Source organism: Vicugna pacos, chromosome 6, assembly GCF_048564905.1.
Source record: "Vicugna pacos chromosome 6, VicPac4, whole genome shotgun sequence".
NCBI lineage: Eukaryota > Metazoa > Chordata > Mammalia > Artiodactyla > Camelidae > Vicugna > Vicugna pacos.
The window spans coordinates 48,798,923-48,813,559 of NC_132992.1; the positions used below are offsets into that span (position 1 = coordinate 48,798,923).

General features: G+C 37.1%; 1 long non-coding RNA gene across 1 annotated transcript in view; it reads right to left on the reverse strand.

Annotated features, from left to right (window-relative positions):
- The window catches only part of LOC140696909 (uncharacterized), a 381,987-nt gene extending 367,867 nt beyond the window's left edge, over window positions 1-14,120 (reverse strand). Inside the window, exon 1 of the long non-coding RNA XR_012073565.1 lies at window positions 14,023-14,120. This is a non-coding gene — a long non-coding RNA (uncharacterized lncRNA). The remainder of the gene's footprint in view (window positions 1-14,022) is intronic.
- Between the last annotated feature and the right edge of the window lie 517 nt (window positions 14,121-14,637).

Consider the following 14,637-nt stretch of genomic DNA (forward strand, 5'->3'; position numbering starts at 1 on the left):
GATTTTACAAGACAATAAGGATCTAATCACATCCTGATTGATACAGACTTATGCAAAGAGTTTATGCAAGAATTAATGGACATTAAGAAAGTCACTCCATGAATACTGATATGTGATTATGCCTGAAGATATATAAAGTCACCCACAGCTGGAAACATGCTGAAATAATAAGGGTGCGGTTGGAAATGCTTTTTTAATTATGAATTTCTTTTCTATTTTTAGAAGATAGTACTGATCTTCACTTACTTGTATTAGAGATACATTATTTTAATTTAAAATCTCATTCCTTAAAATTCCTATACATAGAAAATTAAGAAAATCCATCACTGACATATGTAAGAGTTTCTGCATTCAAAAAATTCCTGAGAGATTTATATCTTCATCTCAAAGAGAAAGAAGAATCGTCACAATTAAATTCATGTGCTTAATTAAATTAGATAAGTAGGTTATAAGATATGTTCACTTGATGCAAAAATGGTTATCATGAACATAGGAAAGATAAAAGTCATACTTAGATACCACCCAAAAGAATACACTGTCCTACTTTTCATCTCTTAACTTCCAGATAATCTCTAAATTATCAAGGAAGGAAACTAGTGTTTATTGATGTCACGTAGCTAGTCAAATGACAATACATACTACCTGATTTAATCCTGTCAATGTACTTTATTCTTAGCCTCATTTCATTTAAAAAAAAAAAATAAAGAAGCTTGCATAAAGGCCTAGAGGTGATTTTAAAATATGTTCACAAATTCTTCGCAGAAGTGGAATCTAATTGAGTTTGGGCTGGACTTAGTGACTGAGAACACGACAGAAGTGTTACTTAGTGATTTCTGAGACTAGATTATGAATGATGTTGAGACTCGCTCTCACTCTGGGGCACATTAGCTGCCATGTTGTGAGACGGTTCCAACAGCCTGCGCTAGTCAGTTCAAGCTGCCATAACAAAATATTACAGACCAGGTGCCTTATGTAGCAGAAATTTATTTCTCACAGTTCTGGAGAGTGGGAGTACAAGATCAAGGTGCCATCTGATTCAGCTCCTGGTGAGAAAAAATAATTTTTCTGGCTTCCAGCAGCTGCCTTCACACTGTGTCCTCACAGGGTAGAGAGACAGAACTCTGGTGTCTCTTCTTCTTGGAAGAGCACCAGCCCTACCAGATTAGGGCCTCACCCTTATGACTTCCTTTGACCTTTATCACCTCCTCATAGGCTTTGTCTTTGAATATAGTCACATTGGTGGTTAAAGTTTCAATGTATGAATCTGGGGAAGATACAAACATTCAGTCCATAACATAACCCCATGGAAAAGTTCACATGGCTAGGAACTGAGGACATCTGCATGAATGAGCCAGTTTGGAAGCAGTTCTTACAGCTACAGTCAAGCCTTCAATTGACCACAGCCCAAGTCAGTATCTTAAAGGCATCTCATGAGAGGCCCTGAGCTGCAGCCACTTAGATAAGCCTATCCTAAATTCCTTCCTGTGAGAAACTGTACAAGAACTAAATATTTGTTGTTAGAGCTGCTAAATTAGGGGTAACTTGTAACTGCTATAGTGCACTAATATACATAGGTCTCAGTCAATAAGTTTGGTAAAACAGGGATTGGAAACTGCTGATTGCTGAAGTATGTGCTCTTTCTACCACTTGTACTGCCCACACTACCTCTCCAATATTTATTTAAAACCTCATTTATAAATTGTGAAACTTTACATATATTATCTGGGTTAACCCTAATAACAACTATGAAAGATTGGTTTTATAATAACATACAAAAATATATTTTTGTAATTAAAAATAATTTTTAAACCAAATAAAAGATATGATTTTGATACCATAAAGCTCTACCTCTAAAGAACACCCCAAGAACACGGCCACTTCTCTCCATCTTCACTATGACCACCTAAACCACCTGATTTTTGCCACCATTATCTCTGGTCTGGACAACCTCAGCAGTTCCTTGCTTCCTTGAGGTGTTCTTCCCCAATCTGTGTTTCATGTAGCATGACGAACGAACTTTTTAAAATGTAAATCAAACCATGGTACTCTCCTACTAAATATTCCTCCATAACTTTGTGTGGATACTCTTTTTTTTTTTCTGATTCTTGTTCTTTTTTTTTAACTTTTTTTTATTGATTTATAATCATTTGTGTGACTACTCTTGCTGGTTATACTTATTAGAGCTAAAGCAGAGTAAATGGTAGTAGTCATACAGTCACTCAATTGGTGGCAATATATTGCAACTACAATACAATACATACCATATGATCACCTTCATTTCTTTTCACTTCTCCACACTGGTCTTTTTCTATCCCATGAACCCACGAACCATCCTCAATCTGGTCTCAGAGTCTTTGCAATTTACAAACCAAGGAAGAATATGATCTCAAGGGAAGAAAAAATGAATTTGTGGGTTAAAGAAATTATGGAATAGCTGAAGAGTACAAGCACTAAGAAATAAAGATGGGAAACTGAAGAGTTCAAAATATAGGCAAGAATATAATTGAAGATTATTGAACACTTTAATAAAACATTCCACACTCTATCTGTAAACAATCTAAACAAGTCTGAGTTTACTTACATCCCTAGTTTCTCCAGCCAGATTCCATTAACCACAGATATCTAAGTCAATTCATCTCTCTGGTCTGCCTTTACTCTCTGTCACACGATGTCTCAAATTCTCTCTCCTACTGAGTTGGTACTAAACTGTAGACAGTTGTATATTAAAAGGGACCACACACCCCATTACACCAAGCTCAGTGCTGAGACACTGCAAATGTGATAACGGTGATTCTGCCTCTGCTGGCAACTCTCTCTTATTGTGCTTACTCCACGCTCTCCTTCGTCTCTTCTTTTTTCTGCTTCTCTTTCTATTTTTTTAAAGTCTATTTTTCAATCCTATGCATCATGTACTCCTAATACCCCCATGTGATCATGGTGCTCTTTCTTCTCGCTACAACATTTCCTTCCCTACTTATGTTCAACATGGAAAAACAATTTGTTTCTCTCAGATATCCTATGTGTTCCTGACAGTGGCACCAAAAAGACAATTATCCCAAGAAATCCTACCAATATAGAATTCTTGAGGCTAGTGATTAAGAATTGTCTTCATTTTTGAGTGTCCTTAACTATAGCTATGTACTAGTCAAAAGGAAAATAGTAACAGTAGACTTGCCTCCCCCTAGTTAGGCTTTAGGTTTTTATAACTCATAAGACAAAAAGTCAAAATTATGCTTCAAAGTCTCTTAGGAGACCCAGATTGGAGATTAATATACCATCCCTCAATAAATCAATCACCGTCTTCCTTCCAGGGGTAGACTACACTACTTTTTTTGGTTTGATATCAGATGAAAGAGTTATCTTGTGTTTGGAGTCAAAACTGCATTAGTAAGTAACTGACATTAAATATCAGAATCACAATCTCACAGTAGGAGCCAACGCTATGAGAGGCATGAAAGAACTGAGGAAGAACAGCAGATTAACACCTCCCCTCACACTTCCACCCGAGAAGAATGGTGGACTCACCCCTATTTACATTTCTCTCTCTCCTCTCTCTCTCTCCCTACTCCTTCTTGCTAAGTTTGCCTTAAACTCATAGGTGATGCAACTACAGAATATACAGGTAAGGCCACTATCTGCCCTAGCCAAATGACAGCTGCCTTGAAATGGAAGGAAACACCCTCTCCTTGCTTTTAGCCATAACTAGCCTCTACATGTAATTTACTCCTGGTTATAAGAAGTGAGCACAAAGTCTGGAAACACAAGTACACAATAAAAAGCTTATTGATATTATATTACAATGCACATTAAAATAATATTATCTGCATTTCCAAATGCTATGGTCATCCTATATACAAAAGACTTTGAATAATTAGTCTCCACTCTTTGAGAGTCTATGAAGTAAAATAAATTAATAACGATTGCAGATAAAAGCATTAAAGTGGCAAGACAATGTTATCAAAATAATTGTTATGTCAAACACATGACTAAAATGTTCAAGGGTAAAATATATGTATGCAGTTTTCCTTTGGGTAGTTAATATAGGAGATATTTACATGGTATAGAATTTTGCCTTAATTTCTATCCTTAAAAATCGCTAATTACTCCTGCCCAATCACTAAAGAAATGAGAAATATATATTTACACTACATATCCATTCTTAATAGATTTTCAGGTATGAACCTTCCTTTACAACTCTCAACCTATGTCTAAAAAGTAAAAGTTAGATAAACTTCATATCTGGTAGTTTCAGCAACCTTCACCTTCTCCTTGGAAGAAAAGCAATTAGGTATTAATTGGATGGTTAGAAGGAAAACCTGCTGATTTCCAGGCAAACGGGATGTGTCGGGTTAGAAAGAGAATGATTGTTCTCATTGACTTAGACTGGACACCTGGTAAGTCCTTAAGACGACCCCGTACCAGCCTCAGAAAAGCACAATATGTACTGAAAATGACCAACCAGATATACAGAATCATGATCATTTCATTTTCTGCCCATAGTTGTGTAAAAACTACAGGCCTAGAAAATTAAAGCTTTTATTGCGGACAGATGGGCATGCATGCTGGGAAGCCATGTAGCTGGCCGACTCAAAACGGATGAACAATCCCTGATTTTCATAACACTGCACTTGAAGACACAGCATATTTCCTGCCTGAGCAATAAGGACAAGGGAATAGGAAAGACTCCTTTCTAATATTTTTCCAGGTAGTTAAATGTAAGTGTCTAGAGAATTTCCACTTACAGTTAGCTGACCGTGCTTGGCACGCATCCTGCCAAGATTCATTATCGTGCTTAGTTTCAGGTGCCTGAGGGAGGTGGTGAGAAAGACTGTGTCTACACGGTCTTGGTCTCTGCTATCTGTTAATCGTGTCTAACTATAGACTATGGCAGCAGCTGAGTTACATTCTTGCTTCTCTGGGAGCACAAAGTAATTTAACACAAGAGTCAAGCAACAGTTCCCAAATCTGGTCTAGGAAACATTAAAAATATACTTTCTTTGGACCACACTACAGTTAGGATTTAGTGGGTTAGGGGGATGAGGTATGTTTTAACTGGTATTCCCAGTAAAAACATTCTCATTTATGAATCAGTACTCAGGAGATCAAAAAGCATTAGAACCCAAAGAAATACATCTCTAATAGTACAATTTAATACATGGGCAATGGAAATTAAAATTTTGGAAGAGAAATCACATATTAACAACTACCTATATACCTTTGCATGAAACCTAACCAGGTTGAACCGTTTTAAATTTCCATCTAGCCAACATCTGAATGTAGAAAGTTTGAACTAAGTGACCTTTCCCACCCTGCTTCAAGGATTGTAAATGTTTAATAACCAGTTCTCTGGGAAAAGATGTGTATGTCAATACATCCCTATTACAAATTTTGCTGGTATAAGAGATAGGTAATATACAATTTACAAATAATAATAAGATATACAATATTCTTTATTATAAATTCCACATACCTAAATCTTCAGTGAGATGTCATTTTTTGAAAATCCACTACCAGTTTTTATAATTCTATTGCCAATGAAAGTGTCACAAATGAGACTATGAATATATGCTTGATTACTATCCAGTTCAGCCAAGAAGTCCCTCACATCATTACCAATGAGTGTAGTTGGGGCACAAAAGTTAACTGACAATTTTGTTTACGTGAAGGATAAGACTAAAGTGAAACAAGGAAGGCCTATGCAGGAACTTCACTCACTCATCAATAATGAGAGTGACTTCTTGGCTAAACGGGATAATAGTTTGTGAGTACTGGAAGAAAATTTCCTCATTTTTTGTGTTATACACAATTTAATAACTACAGTCATAACACACTTTGTTTAATCAGCCTTAACATTTTCTCCAGCATTTTTTAAACTTATACAATTAACAAGGCACTAAATCAAATCCTAATATGCACCATTTGCTGATTTCTGTGGTGTAAAGACTCCTACTACCTGACCAACTTCAAACTACCAACATGACATCACTGAAGGCTAAATTTGGAAGAGATGGACAGTAGTTTCTTCCACCAGACAACTGATATATATATAACCTCAAAAGCAGAGATACTGATTAAAGGTAATACAAGAATTAGAAAGTAATGAGTTTTGAGTATTGAATACTTTTGTTTTAATGTGAATTAAGTAAGTTTATATAACTTATATAACTATAAATAAGTTTATATAATTTAATTTTTGATAATGGTTGTGTTTAACAACAGCTCACAAAATTCATGAAAATTTAACAATTGACTATCATGAGCCAGTCAGAACCGCTGTTATATGTGTGCTTACAATATAAAGGTGAGAAGAGGCAAGGCAGAACAGGTTAGACAACCCATGCTATGGGAGGAGGGGAAGAAGTGAGAGACTATGCAGAAGAAAAAAATGTAGAAAAAGCTTCCTTATCTGTCTGCAACCTACACTCTCAGATAGTCCCATTTCTTAATTATATAGACAACAATTCAGCAGCAGAGCAGCAGGGAAATTAACCAATTGATGGAGGGCCCTGGTCACTGGCCATGGCACCTCCTCTAAAAGCAATGGGCCAGTGGTTTTCAACCCTGTTGTTTATTAGAATCAGTCATAATTTTATATATATATACATACATGTGCAAATATGTACATGTACATGTATATGTGTATATATCAGGGCCACCCAAACCAGAATTTCCTAAGGTGATTCTACATTCCAAACTTTGCAATTTTAACCTGGAACACTCAACATTTAATTGTGTCTATTGATTCACATTGGAGAGTCCATTTCTGAAATCATCCTGAAACTAGGTAACTACCATATCAATTTCAACAAGTATATGAAATAATCAATTTCTGTGTTTGAATAGGAAATTGTATCCAGCAAATTCTTTTTAGAATCAGCTTTAATAAAAAGAGGCATCTCATTTACAAAACTCCTTGCAATTTTTTCTATTATCTAGTTATAAATTCCTCATGAGTAAAAAGTTTATGTTCACAATATTCTGTTGCCTTTCTATATTTTCAAAACTGAAAGATGAAAAAGAAACAAACTTTGATCTGACTGACAATATGATGGCAGGGACAGAAAGAGTATTTTTTTAGGACATATTTTCAAAACTGTGCACATGGAATGGTATTTCCAGTTTGGGAAATCCCATTATTTTAAATGGCATTTACATGGTACCATTCCAAATTCCTTTGAAATTTTAACCTAGAATATTCAACTTTGATGGTGTCTATCTGACGTAAGCTCACATTGGATAACTTACTTTTTTTCGTACAAGTCACTATTTCAACACTCAAGTACTTTGAAGTTAAGAAATAATCATCTAACATTTTTTAACTTTTAATCAACTTTAACATAATTATCAAGGTAAGTAAAAAATTTTATAGGAAAACACAAAATCATTTCTGAAAAATCTTTCTGTAATCAAAACAGTGTTAAAAAAGATTTAAAAGGATTACAGTCTGAACTTAAGAGATATTAGTAATCGTATGATGTTTTCATGCTTAGTATTATAATAAAAGCATCACATCAGAACATTTATATTCATGACTTAAGTTGCAAACCTTGAATGTTTCCACATTTTAACCACTTTTCTGGTTGGTAGTCTATCATTAGGAGGTCAGTATTCTCCTGATAACTTATTAGCAGTGTTGTTGGAGCCCCTCCCTGGGTCTCCATTTTCTCCATTTACATATGGTTTTTCCCTCCCACCCCAACATCTAACAGTGATGGTGTTAGTATTGGTGAGAGTGTCTCCAAAAGCATGAATCATTTGGGACGATAATCCCTTAAAGTTAGTAGCACAACTACAAGGCAATCTGTGGGCCAGTTTAGGGTTCAATTATTTATTTGCTCCTGAATTAACACCCAGTTTTACAGACACAATGATTAATCCCACCACCAGGGCATATGCAGAAAACTGTGGGCACAAACCATAAAATGTCACTATCTATCCACAGTACTAGTTTTCCAATTATCATTTCATTTTTGCTCACTTATTTCCATCTGTTTATTGCTCGCAAATCTTTCTAGTCAATACATTAGTCAGATACCACCTAATGTTCTTCGGCACTTCTTATGGTTTCCATTAAACTAAAATTCTAAAATAGCTTTTCAAATGCTGAATTTTTATCCTTGCCAATGTAAAATCATAAAACCTTCTTTATCCATTCACTGCATCAAAAACTTGATTTCTCTAGGTGCTAAAACATTAATCTTGTTTGGATGTACTTCAAGATCAAAGCTCCTATTTTAATAAATTTACATGACAATCAACAATAAATCCTAACATGCCCACCTTTTTGGATTACGACCTGACTAAACAAGTTTCATCTGAAGCTGATGCTACAGTACTTCTGGATTTGGAAACAAAGAACATATTTAGGGGATTATATTTAGACAGAGACAGCAAGAAAGCTTCCTTTTACATACTTTTCCTTTCCCTGAGCACATGCAATATATTTACATCTCTACAGGTTAACAGAAAACATGGATGTCATTATACAAGTTGCTTTGTTCCCTCTGATTCTTTTCAAAATATCTAAGACAAGCGCCTCTAGGAATTTTCTGTAATAGAACTTTGCTGCCACCAACTGAACATATCACCCAAAGCAAGTTCTTTTTTTTTTTTCCCTACAAAGTAGTGCCAGAAGGGAAGATGAAGAGAAGATCACACATTCTCTTGGCCCAGATCCCAGACCCTAACCAGAACTCCATTTCTAATCAGAAATATTACCAGAGCAATGGCAGTCCTCCCTTCCCAACCCTAAGCCAATTTACATGAATATAAAACTCCTTAATTTCTAACTAAAGGGCACTTGTTTTATTCATACAAACAAGCATAAATCAAAGGCTTTGTGCCAGGAATGTCATGTCACGAAATGGTGATAATGAACTGATTAGCGAGCTAGACTAAGGGGGTTACCAAGTCAGAAAGCCAGACTCTTCTAATCTCAGTCTCACTAGTAAATTCTTACCAAAAAAAAAAAAAAAAAAATGCAGTAAAGTGCCCCCCCAGGTGATCCTGGCTTCTCTCTGAGCCAAATCCACAGCCATGTCTCAGGGATAAGGTATCAGTTAGTCAAGTAGTCCCAGACCTTAACGACACATGAGAATCACCTGGTAAGGTACAAACTGCAAGACGCCAGAAATACCAATCTGAACCTCCTAGATGAGGCTTTGGACAACAGAAGAATCCAATTTACAGACACAGTAGAGGATCACGGGCTCAGTAAATCCTGTTCCCTCATTTTTTCAGAAGAGGGAGCAGACTCAGGAGAATAAAAGCAAGCCATCAAACTGTGTGCACAGACCCTCAAGGAAAACCCTGAGAAAGCTGGAGCACTGTGTTTAGACAATGTGGTATGAAGCTCACTGCAGAGGCTTAATCTATGTGGAAATACCTCCAGCATGGTGACCTTTGCCATACTTCTTTGTCCTCTTGAACAACTCAGCATAAGCAAGTTGAAAATGCTCTTTTGGTCAAGAAAACAGTCCTCTGAAGACAGACAATAAGGAAAATAACTCCAGTTTATTTTTATTTCATACCTGCCCCACTTAGCCTGAAATTTTTGCCTTGAACCTTGTGAGAGCTAAAAATATCTTTACTGTGTGTCAAATATGACCTACTTTGCTAATTCCCATTACATTAATATTTTTCCCTGACATAGACAGCCATGTCTGTGTTCTAAGTAAATGTTTTACATAAAATACTTTAAGTAAAATTAATATATATTTGAAGCTTTTCATGTATGTGGCTTAGTACTTATAGTATACAAAAGGAAACCATTTAAAACACAGTATGACGATATTTGTCCCTACAATTTTGTAATTTTTTTAACCTCTTGGGAAGCTTCATTTTAGGCTACTTTCAGTGTCTTATGAAAAAGATTCACCTGCCACCACTGATGAAAGAGAGTTTATGTTTTATTTCTCCCACTTCTTAGATCCCTTCCAACTCTACCAGCTTTGTCCCCAACCAACCCTAGCCCTACCTCAAGTAACCTTGCTTTAAGTCTAACCCGGATCATCCACCCTCCTGTCTAGTGGTGACCTTGACCTGCTCGCCTAGCAAGCACCCAGGAATCTCTGAAGTTAAATGGGCACTACTTCCCCCACTGGATTGAGATGGCTCTGTTCTTAACAGTAAGAAGCCGATTTCACACAACAGAGTTTCCTATTTTGGAAATACAATTTGCACTAATTAATAGAGGTGGGGAGGGGAGGGAGAAGTAGACAAGGAGGAGGTTGGTGGTAAAAGTAGCTTGACAATCAAAAAAAAAAAGCACTGAAAAATAAATATTTAGTTGCACTCGTCTAGACAGTAAATGACCATATGTAACATCTGTACTGACTCTTCAGAGACTCTCGAGTCCCACCTCTATAGCAGGTGGCCAAGTATATCCTTATGCTTACTTCAAGTGGGTTCTGACAGTTCTGTGGGACCTACCATCATAAGCTCTCCTACTAGTCACAAACCGCTGTATCATTGTACCAGGGCATTTCTCTGCTGCTATAAAAATTCTCAGGCACGTTCATTCTGGAGAGAAATTTTACTGGAAGTTTATTAGAAGTGCCTCTTTCAGACTTCGATTATGTATCCCTGTGACCAACTCTCATGGTCTCTATGACCCACCCTTATGGTAAAGTGCAAAAGCCCACAGAGGAACAAAAATAAAAGCACCAAAATTTTCAAAATAATATGTCAGCTTTGTTATTTAAAATATTTAATTGACCAATTAATAATCAATGTTTCAAGAATTTTTTGGAAACTTCTAACAGGATTTCATCATAACCTAACAATGACACAGAACTGGTGGCACAGGAATACAACAGAGATAAAGGCTATGAAATGCAAACTCAAGGCATCCCCATTTCAGTGATTATCAATAACTGGCTGTAACATAAAGTTTACATTAAGTTACATGGGGTGCACACCAAGTACTTACTATGGCTGCAGAGGAGGGGTTGTCTCTGTCACACTCTCACAATGCATTCCCATTATTGTAAGGTATATTCCATAGTTTCTCAACAATCCCACTACCAGAGATGTACCCGCAATGCAAGACAAGTGGCTTCAAACATTAAGCAGAATCATTCAGATCCTTATATATGGCACCCCAGCTCATAATTGCTGAATGATGAGCTGGTGTTCTGTGTAAACCAAGTGACACTCCCCTCAGTTGGGAAATCTGAGTGCTCCAAGAAATCCCTGGTACCCAAAACTGTCTCCCTCATTTACAAAACTTCAATCTCCGAAATTTCACATCTGGGAACTCACCCTAAATGCCATTTTTAAGTTAAAGATATTTCCCAAAATTTTACATGTTTTATTATCCTACACTAAAAAGGTAATCATTTATCAGAAATAGATTCTTCAGTTGGGATATGAGGCACCATGGTGGGAAAGAGGAGAGAGAGTTGTGAAAGAGAGAACAATCAAAGAAATGACAAAGAAATGAGAAGAACTTGCCTACTTTCCAAGTCAGTTAGTCGCCCAGCTACAGAGAAGTGTCCTCGAAGACCAATATATTCCTTCGATCACAGTAGTGGCAGAAAAAGAAAAACTGGCACAGGAGATGAGATGGAATCATGGGAAAACTTGGCCATGGTAGATACTATTTCACAATAAGTTTCCACTATGGAAGACAGAAAACTGTAGTAGAAAGGGGGCCAGTCACATTACACCTCTAAGCTTCAGTTTCCTAATGTTATAAAATGTTGGAAATATACCAACCACAGCCTACCTTGATTCTAGTATCAAATAAGAAAATGTAAGTGAAAGCATTTTGACTATCATAAGTATTATACAAAGGTAACATATATTGCACATATCAGTTTTTTCAGACTTAACAGCAAATAAATAAGGAGACTTTTTCTGAATTCCTGCTTGATTGTCAAATTGCAAGCCCCTGATGAGTCTTTACGACCCAAACATTGCCTTGAATAAATCCAACAAGCCTCCCCTACCACCATCATTCCTTTCTCTTCTTCCCTTTGGAGATGATATGAAGAAGAATGGGAAAAAATGATCCTCACTGTTCTTGATTTCTTGGCTTCTCTGGAGCTGCCACTATAGAGATTTCTTTCAGGGTTTGGGGATTTTTTTTTGCAGGGGAGGGGTGTGCTGTTTTTTGGTCTCTCCTATCAGCACTTCTTTTTACTGCATCTGCAGAAGCTCTGAGGGCCAAAAGTCTGCATAAAGAAAATGAATGCAGAGAGAAAGAATTCATAGAGAAAAGAATTGTTGACATGGAAGTTGCTAGAAGCCACGTTTGTAAAATAACCTTCACAGTCAGAGCAACTGTTAACTGTTCATTTAACACAGTGACACAGTACATTGAACAGACTAGTGAAGACAGACAACAGTACTATCAATATGCAAAGGCACTGAGAAACTTATTCTGGGAAGTGGCTGGTACAATGAAACAAAATGAGAAGACAAACCTTTAAAAAATCAGGTAGACCAAAAACTTTGAATTTATATCACTTTCTCTAACAATGGCCACGATTTTAGGTGACCAAAAGAGTCACTAAATTTGCTCCATAGTACAAGTTCCAGAAGTGAAAACTGGTCACAGCTTCTAAGCTATGTCTATTGAGTTTGAAATGTAGATTAATTGGAAGTCAAAAGAAAACGATTCTATTCCATCTAATACTTCCTAATAATCACCACTGCTTTAGTCCATAATAACAGTGAAACTGAAACATGGCTCCAAGTTAATAAGATAGCATAAATTTGAAAACAATGTAAAATAAGGCATTGAGAAAAAGGAAGGTAAAACAAAACACACCAGGAAAAGGAATAATGTATTCAACCAAAATGAATCAAATAATATTTGTGGAACACTCACTATATCCAAAAGCTACATTTTGACTTAAGTGCATTATTTTGGTTATTCCTCTCACTAACACTATAAGAGAAATGATGTTAGCTCTCCCTCGGAGATGAAGAAATTGAGGCTCAGAGAGATTCTTCCATGGCTACACAGCTAGAAAGGTAGGTGGCAGGCATTCAGACCGACTCAATCCCAAGCTCTTTCAATATAGTAACTTACTTTCAATGTAATAGGTTTCTTATTCTATGGATTGTAGGGACAACAGGTTCAATTATTATGAAATAGGGTGCCCAAAGCCACAAAAGCTAGAAAGCATTTGTAGCAAATGCTAAATTATCTTTCTAGCAACTATAGGGCAAATGAATAATATGGTTATTTTAAGGACAGATGAAGAAAATACTAAAGTAGGGGTCAGTTAATATCTGTAAAGAAACGTTCCATTAAGTAAGAAAAGATAATAGCCAAGAGCCGTTAATGCCTCAAACAAATGGTAAAATAAAACAGATTATAAACAATTACCACGTAACATAAGGGCTGAAGAATCTTAGGCCAATGTAAAGAAATGCAAACATATAATTGAATAAAGAGACATACATTTTCACTATAGAACCCAGTAGTCCTTATTTAAAACATTTCTTATTTTATAGGATTTCAACCATATTCTCATCATACTTGAAAACGGTTGGGACATTTTAACGACAACAAGGTAGTACTCAAAAGAAACCGGAAGGCTACAGCAGAAAAAGTTCGTATTCTCTTTTTTGTTCTGTTTTTTAACAGTGTCTTACTTTGGTATTATTTTTTTTCCATCCTACCTCGGTACATCACTATGGCAAATGACAAAGTCAGAAAAGTGAATTAAAAATACTTTTAAAAACCTTAAAACTTTTCCATTCCAAGTGCTAGCAGAGTTAAAATTAATCAGAGAAATTGATAAACATGCTCAAATTATGAGACAGGAAAATACTTTGATTTTTTTAATAGCAAAGTAACTATTGTGAGTAACTTTTTCCTCAGATATTAATCATATTATGTCCATACATGGAAAATAAGGAATAAGATAGAGGAATAAGATAAACTGAAAAAGGCGTCTGCCCGCCTTTCCGCAGGCCTCGCCCTCCCCCTCGTGGCACTTGAGCTTTCCACCTATTTAAGTGCGCGGACTCGAAGGATTCCCCGTCTGTACGGGAGGATAACCCTACCTGCCTCCTAGGTGAGCGGACGCAATGAGCTGAGGTGTGAAACACACTTGGAACAGCGTCGGGCAGGGAGCAAACGCTGTTTCTGTTGGTGGTGCTTCTCTGGCTGCTGACTGACCTGAGCGTCCCGCCCGCGCTCAGACGCTTCCCCGGGGCAGCGCGGGCTCGTCAGGCAGACCTTTCCTCAGAGCAAGCTTCCCCCGCGCCGCCGGCAACGGGACACCTTGCTTGCTGCCCATTGGCCGAAGCAGGGACATGGCCACGCCCAACGTGGGGGGGGGGGGCGGGGGGGGAATCGGTCACCCCGCACAGGGGAGAGCGCCATTAAATCATACAGCAAGGGGCGCAGATACTGGAGCGAGTATCCCTGGGCCCCGGTGCTGTCAGAAACCAACTAACAGCTTATAAGAGTAAACAGCATTTATGACTTTTCACGGCAGCAAGAAACATCATTGACAACATGGCGGTAAACTGGCTAACAGCATGCGCGAATGTGATGACAGTTTAATGGAAAGAACAAAGAAGAGCAAGGGTTCTAAGAAAGGCCATCAATGTGTATGAAGATTAGTGTGAGGTACATTTAATACCTGGCAGCGGGACAAGTGAAAGACTGAGCTT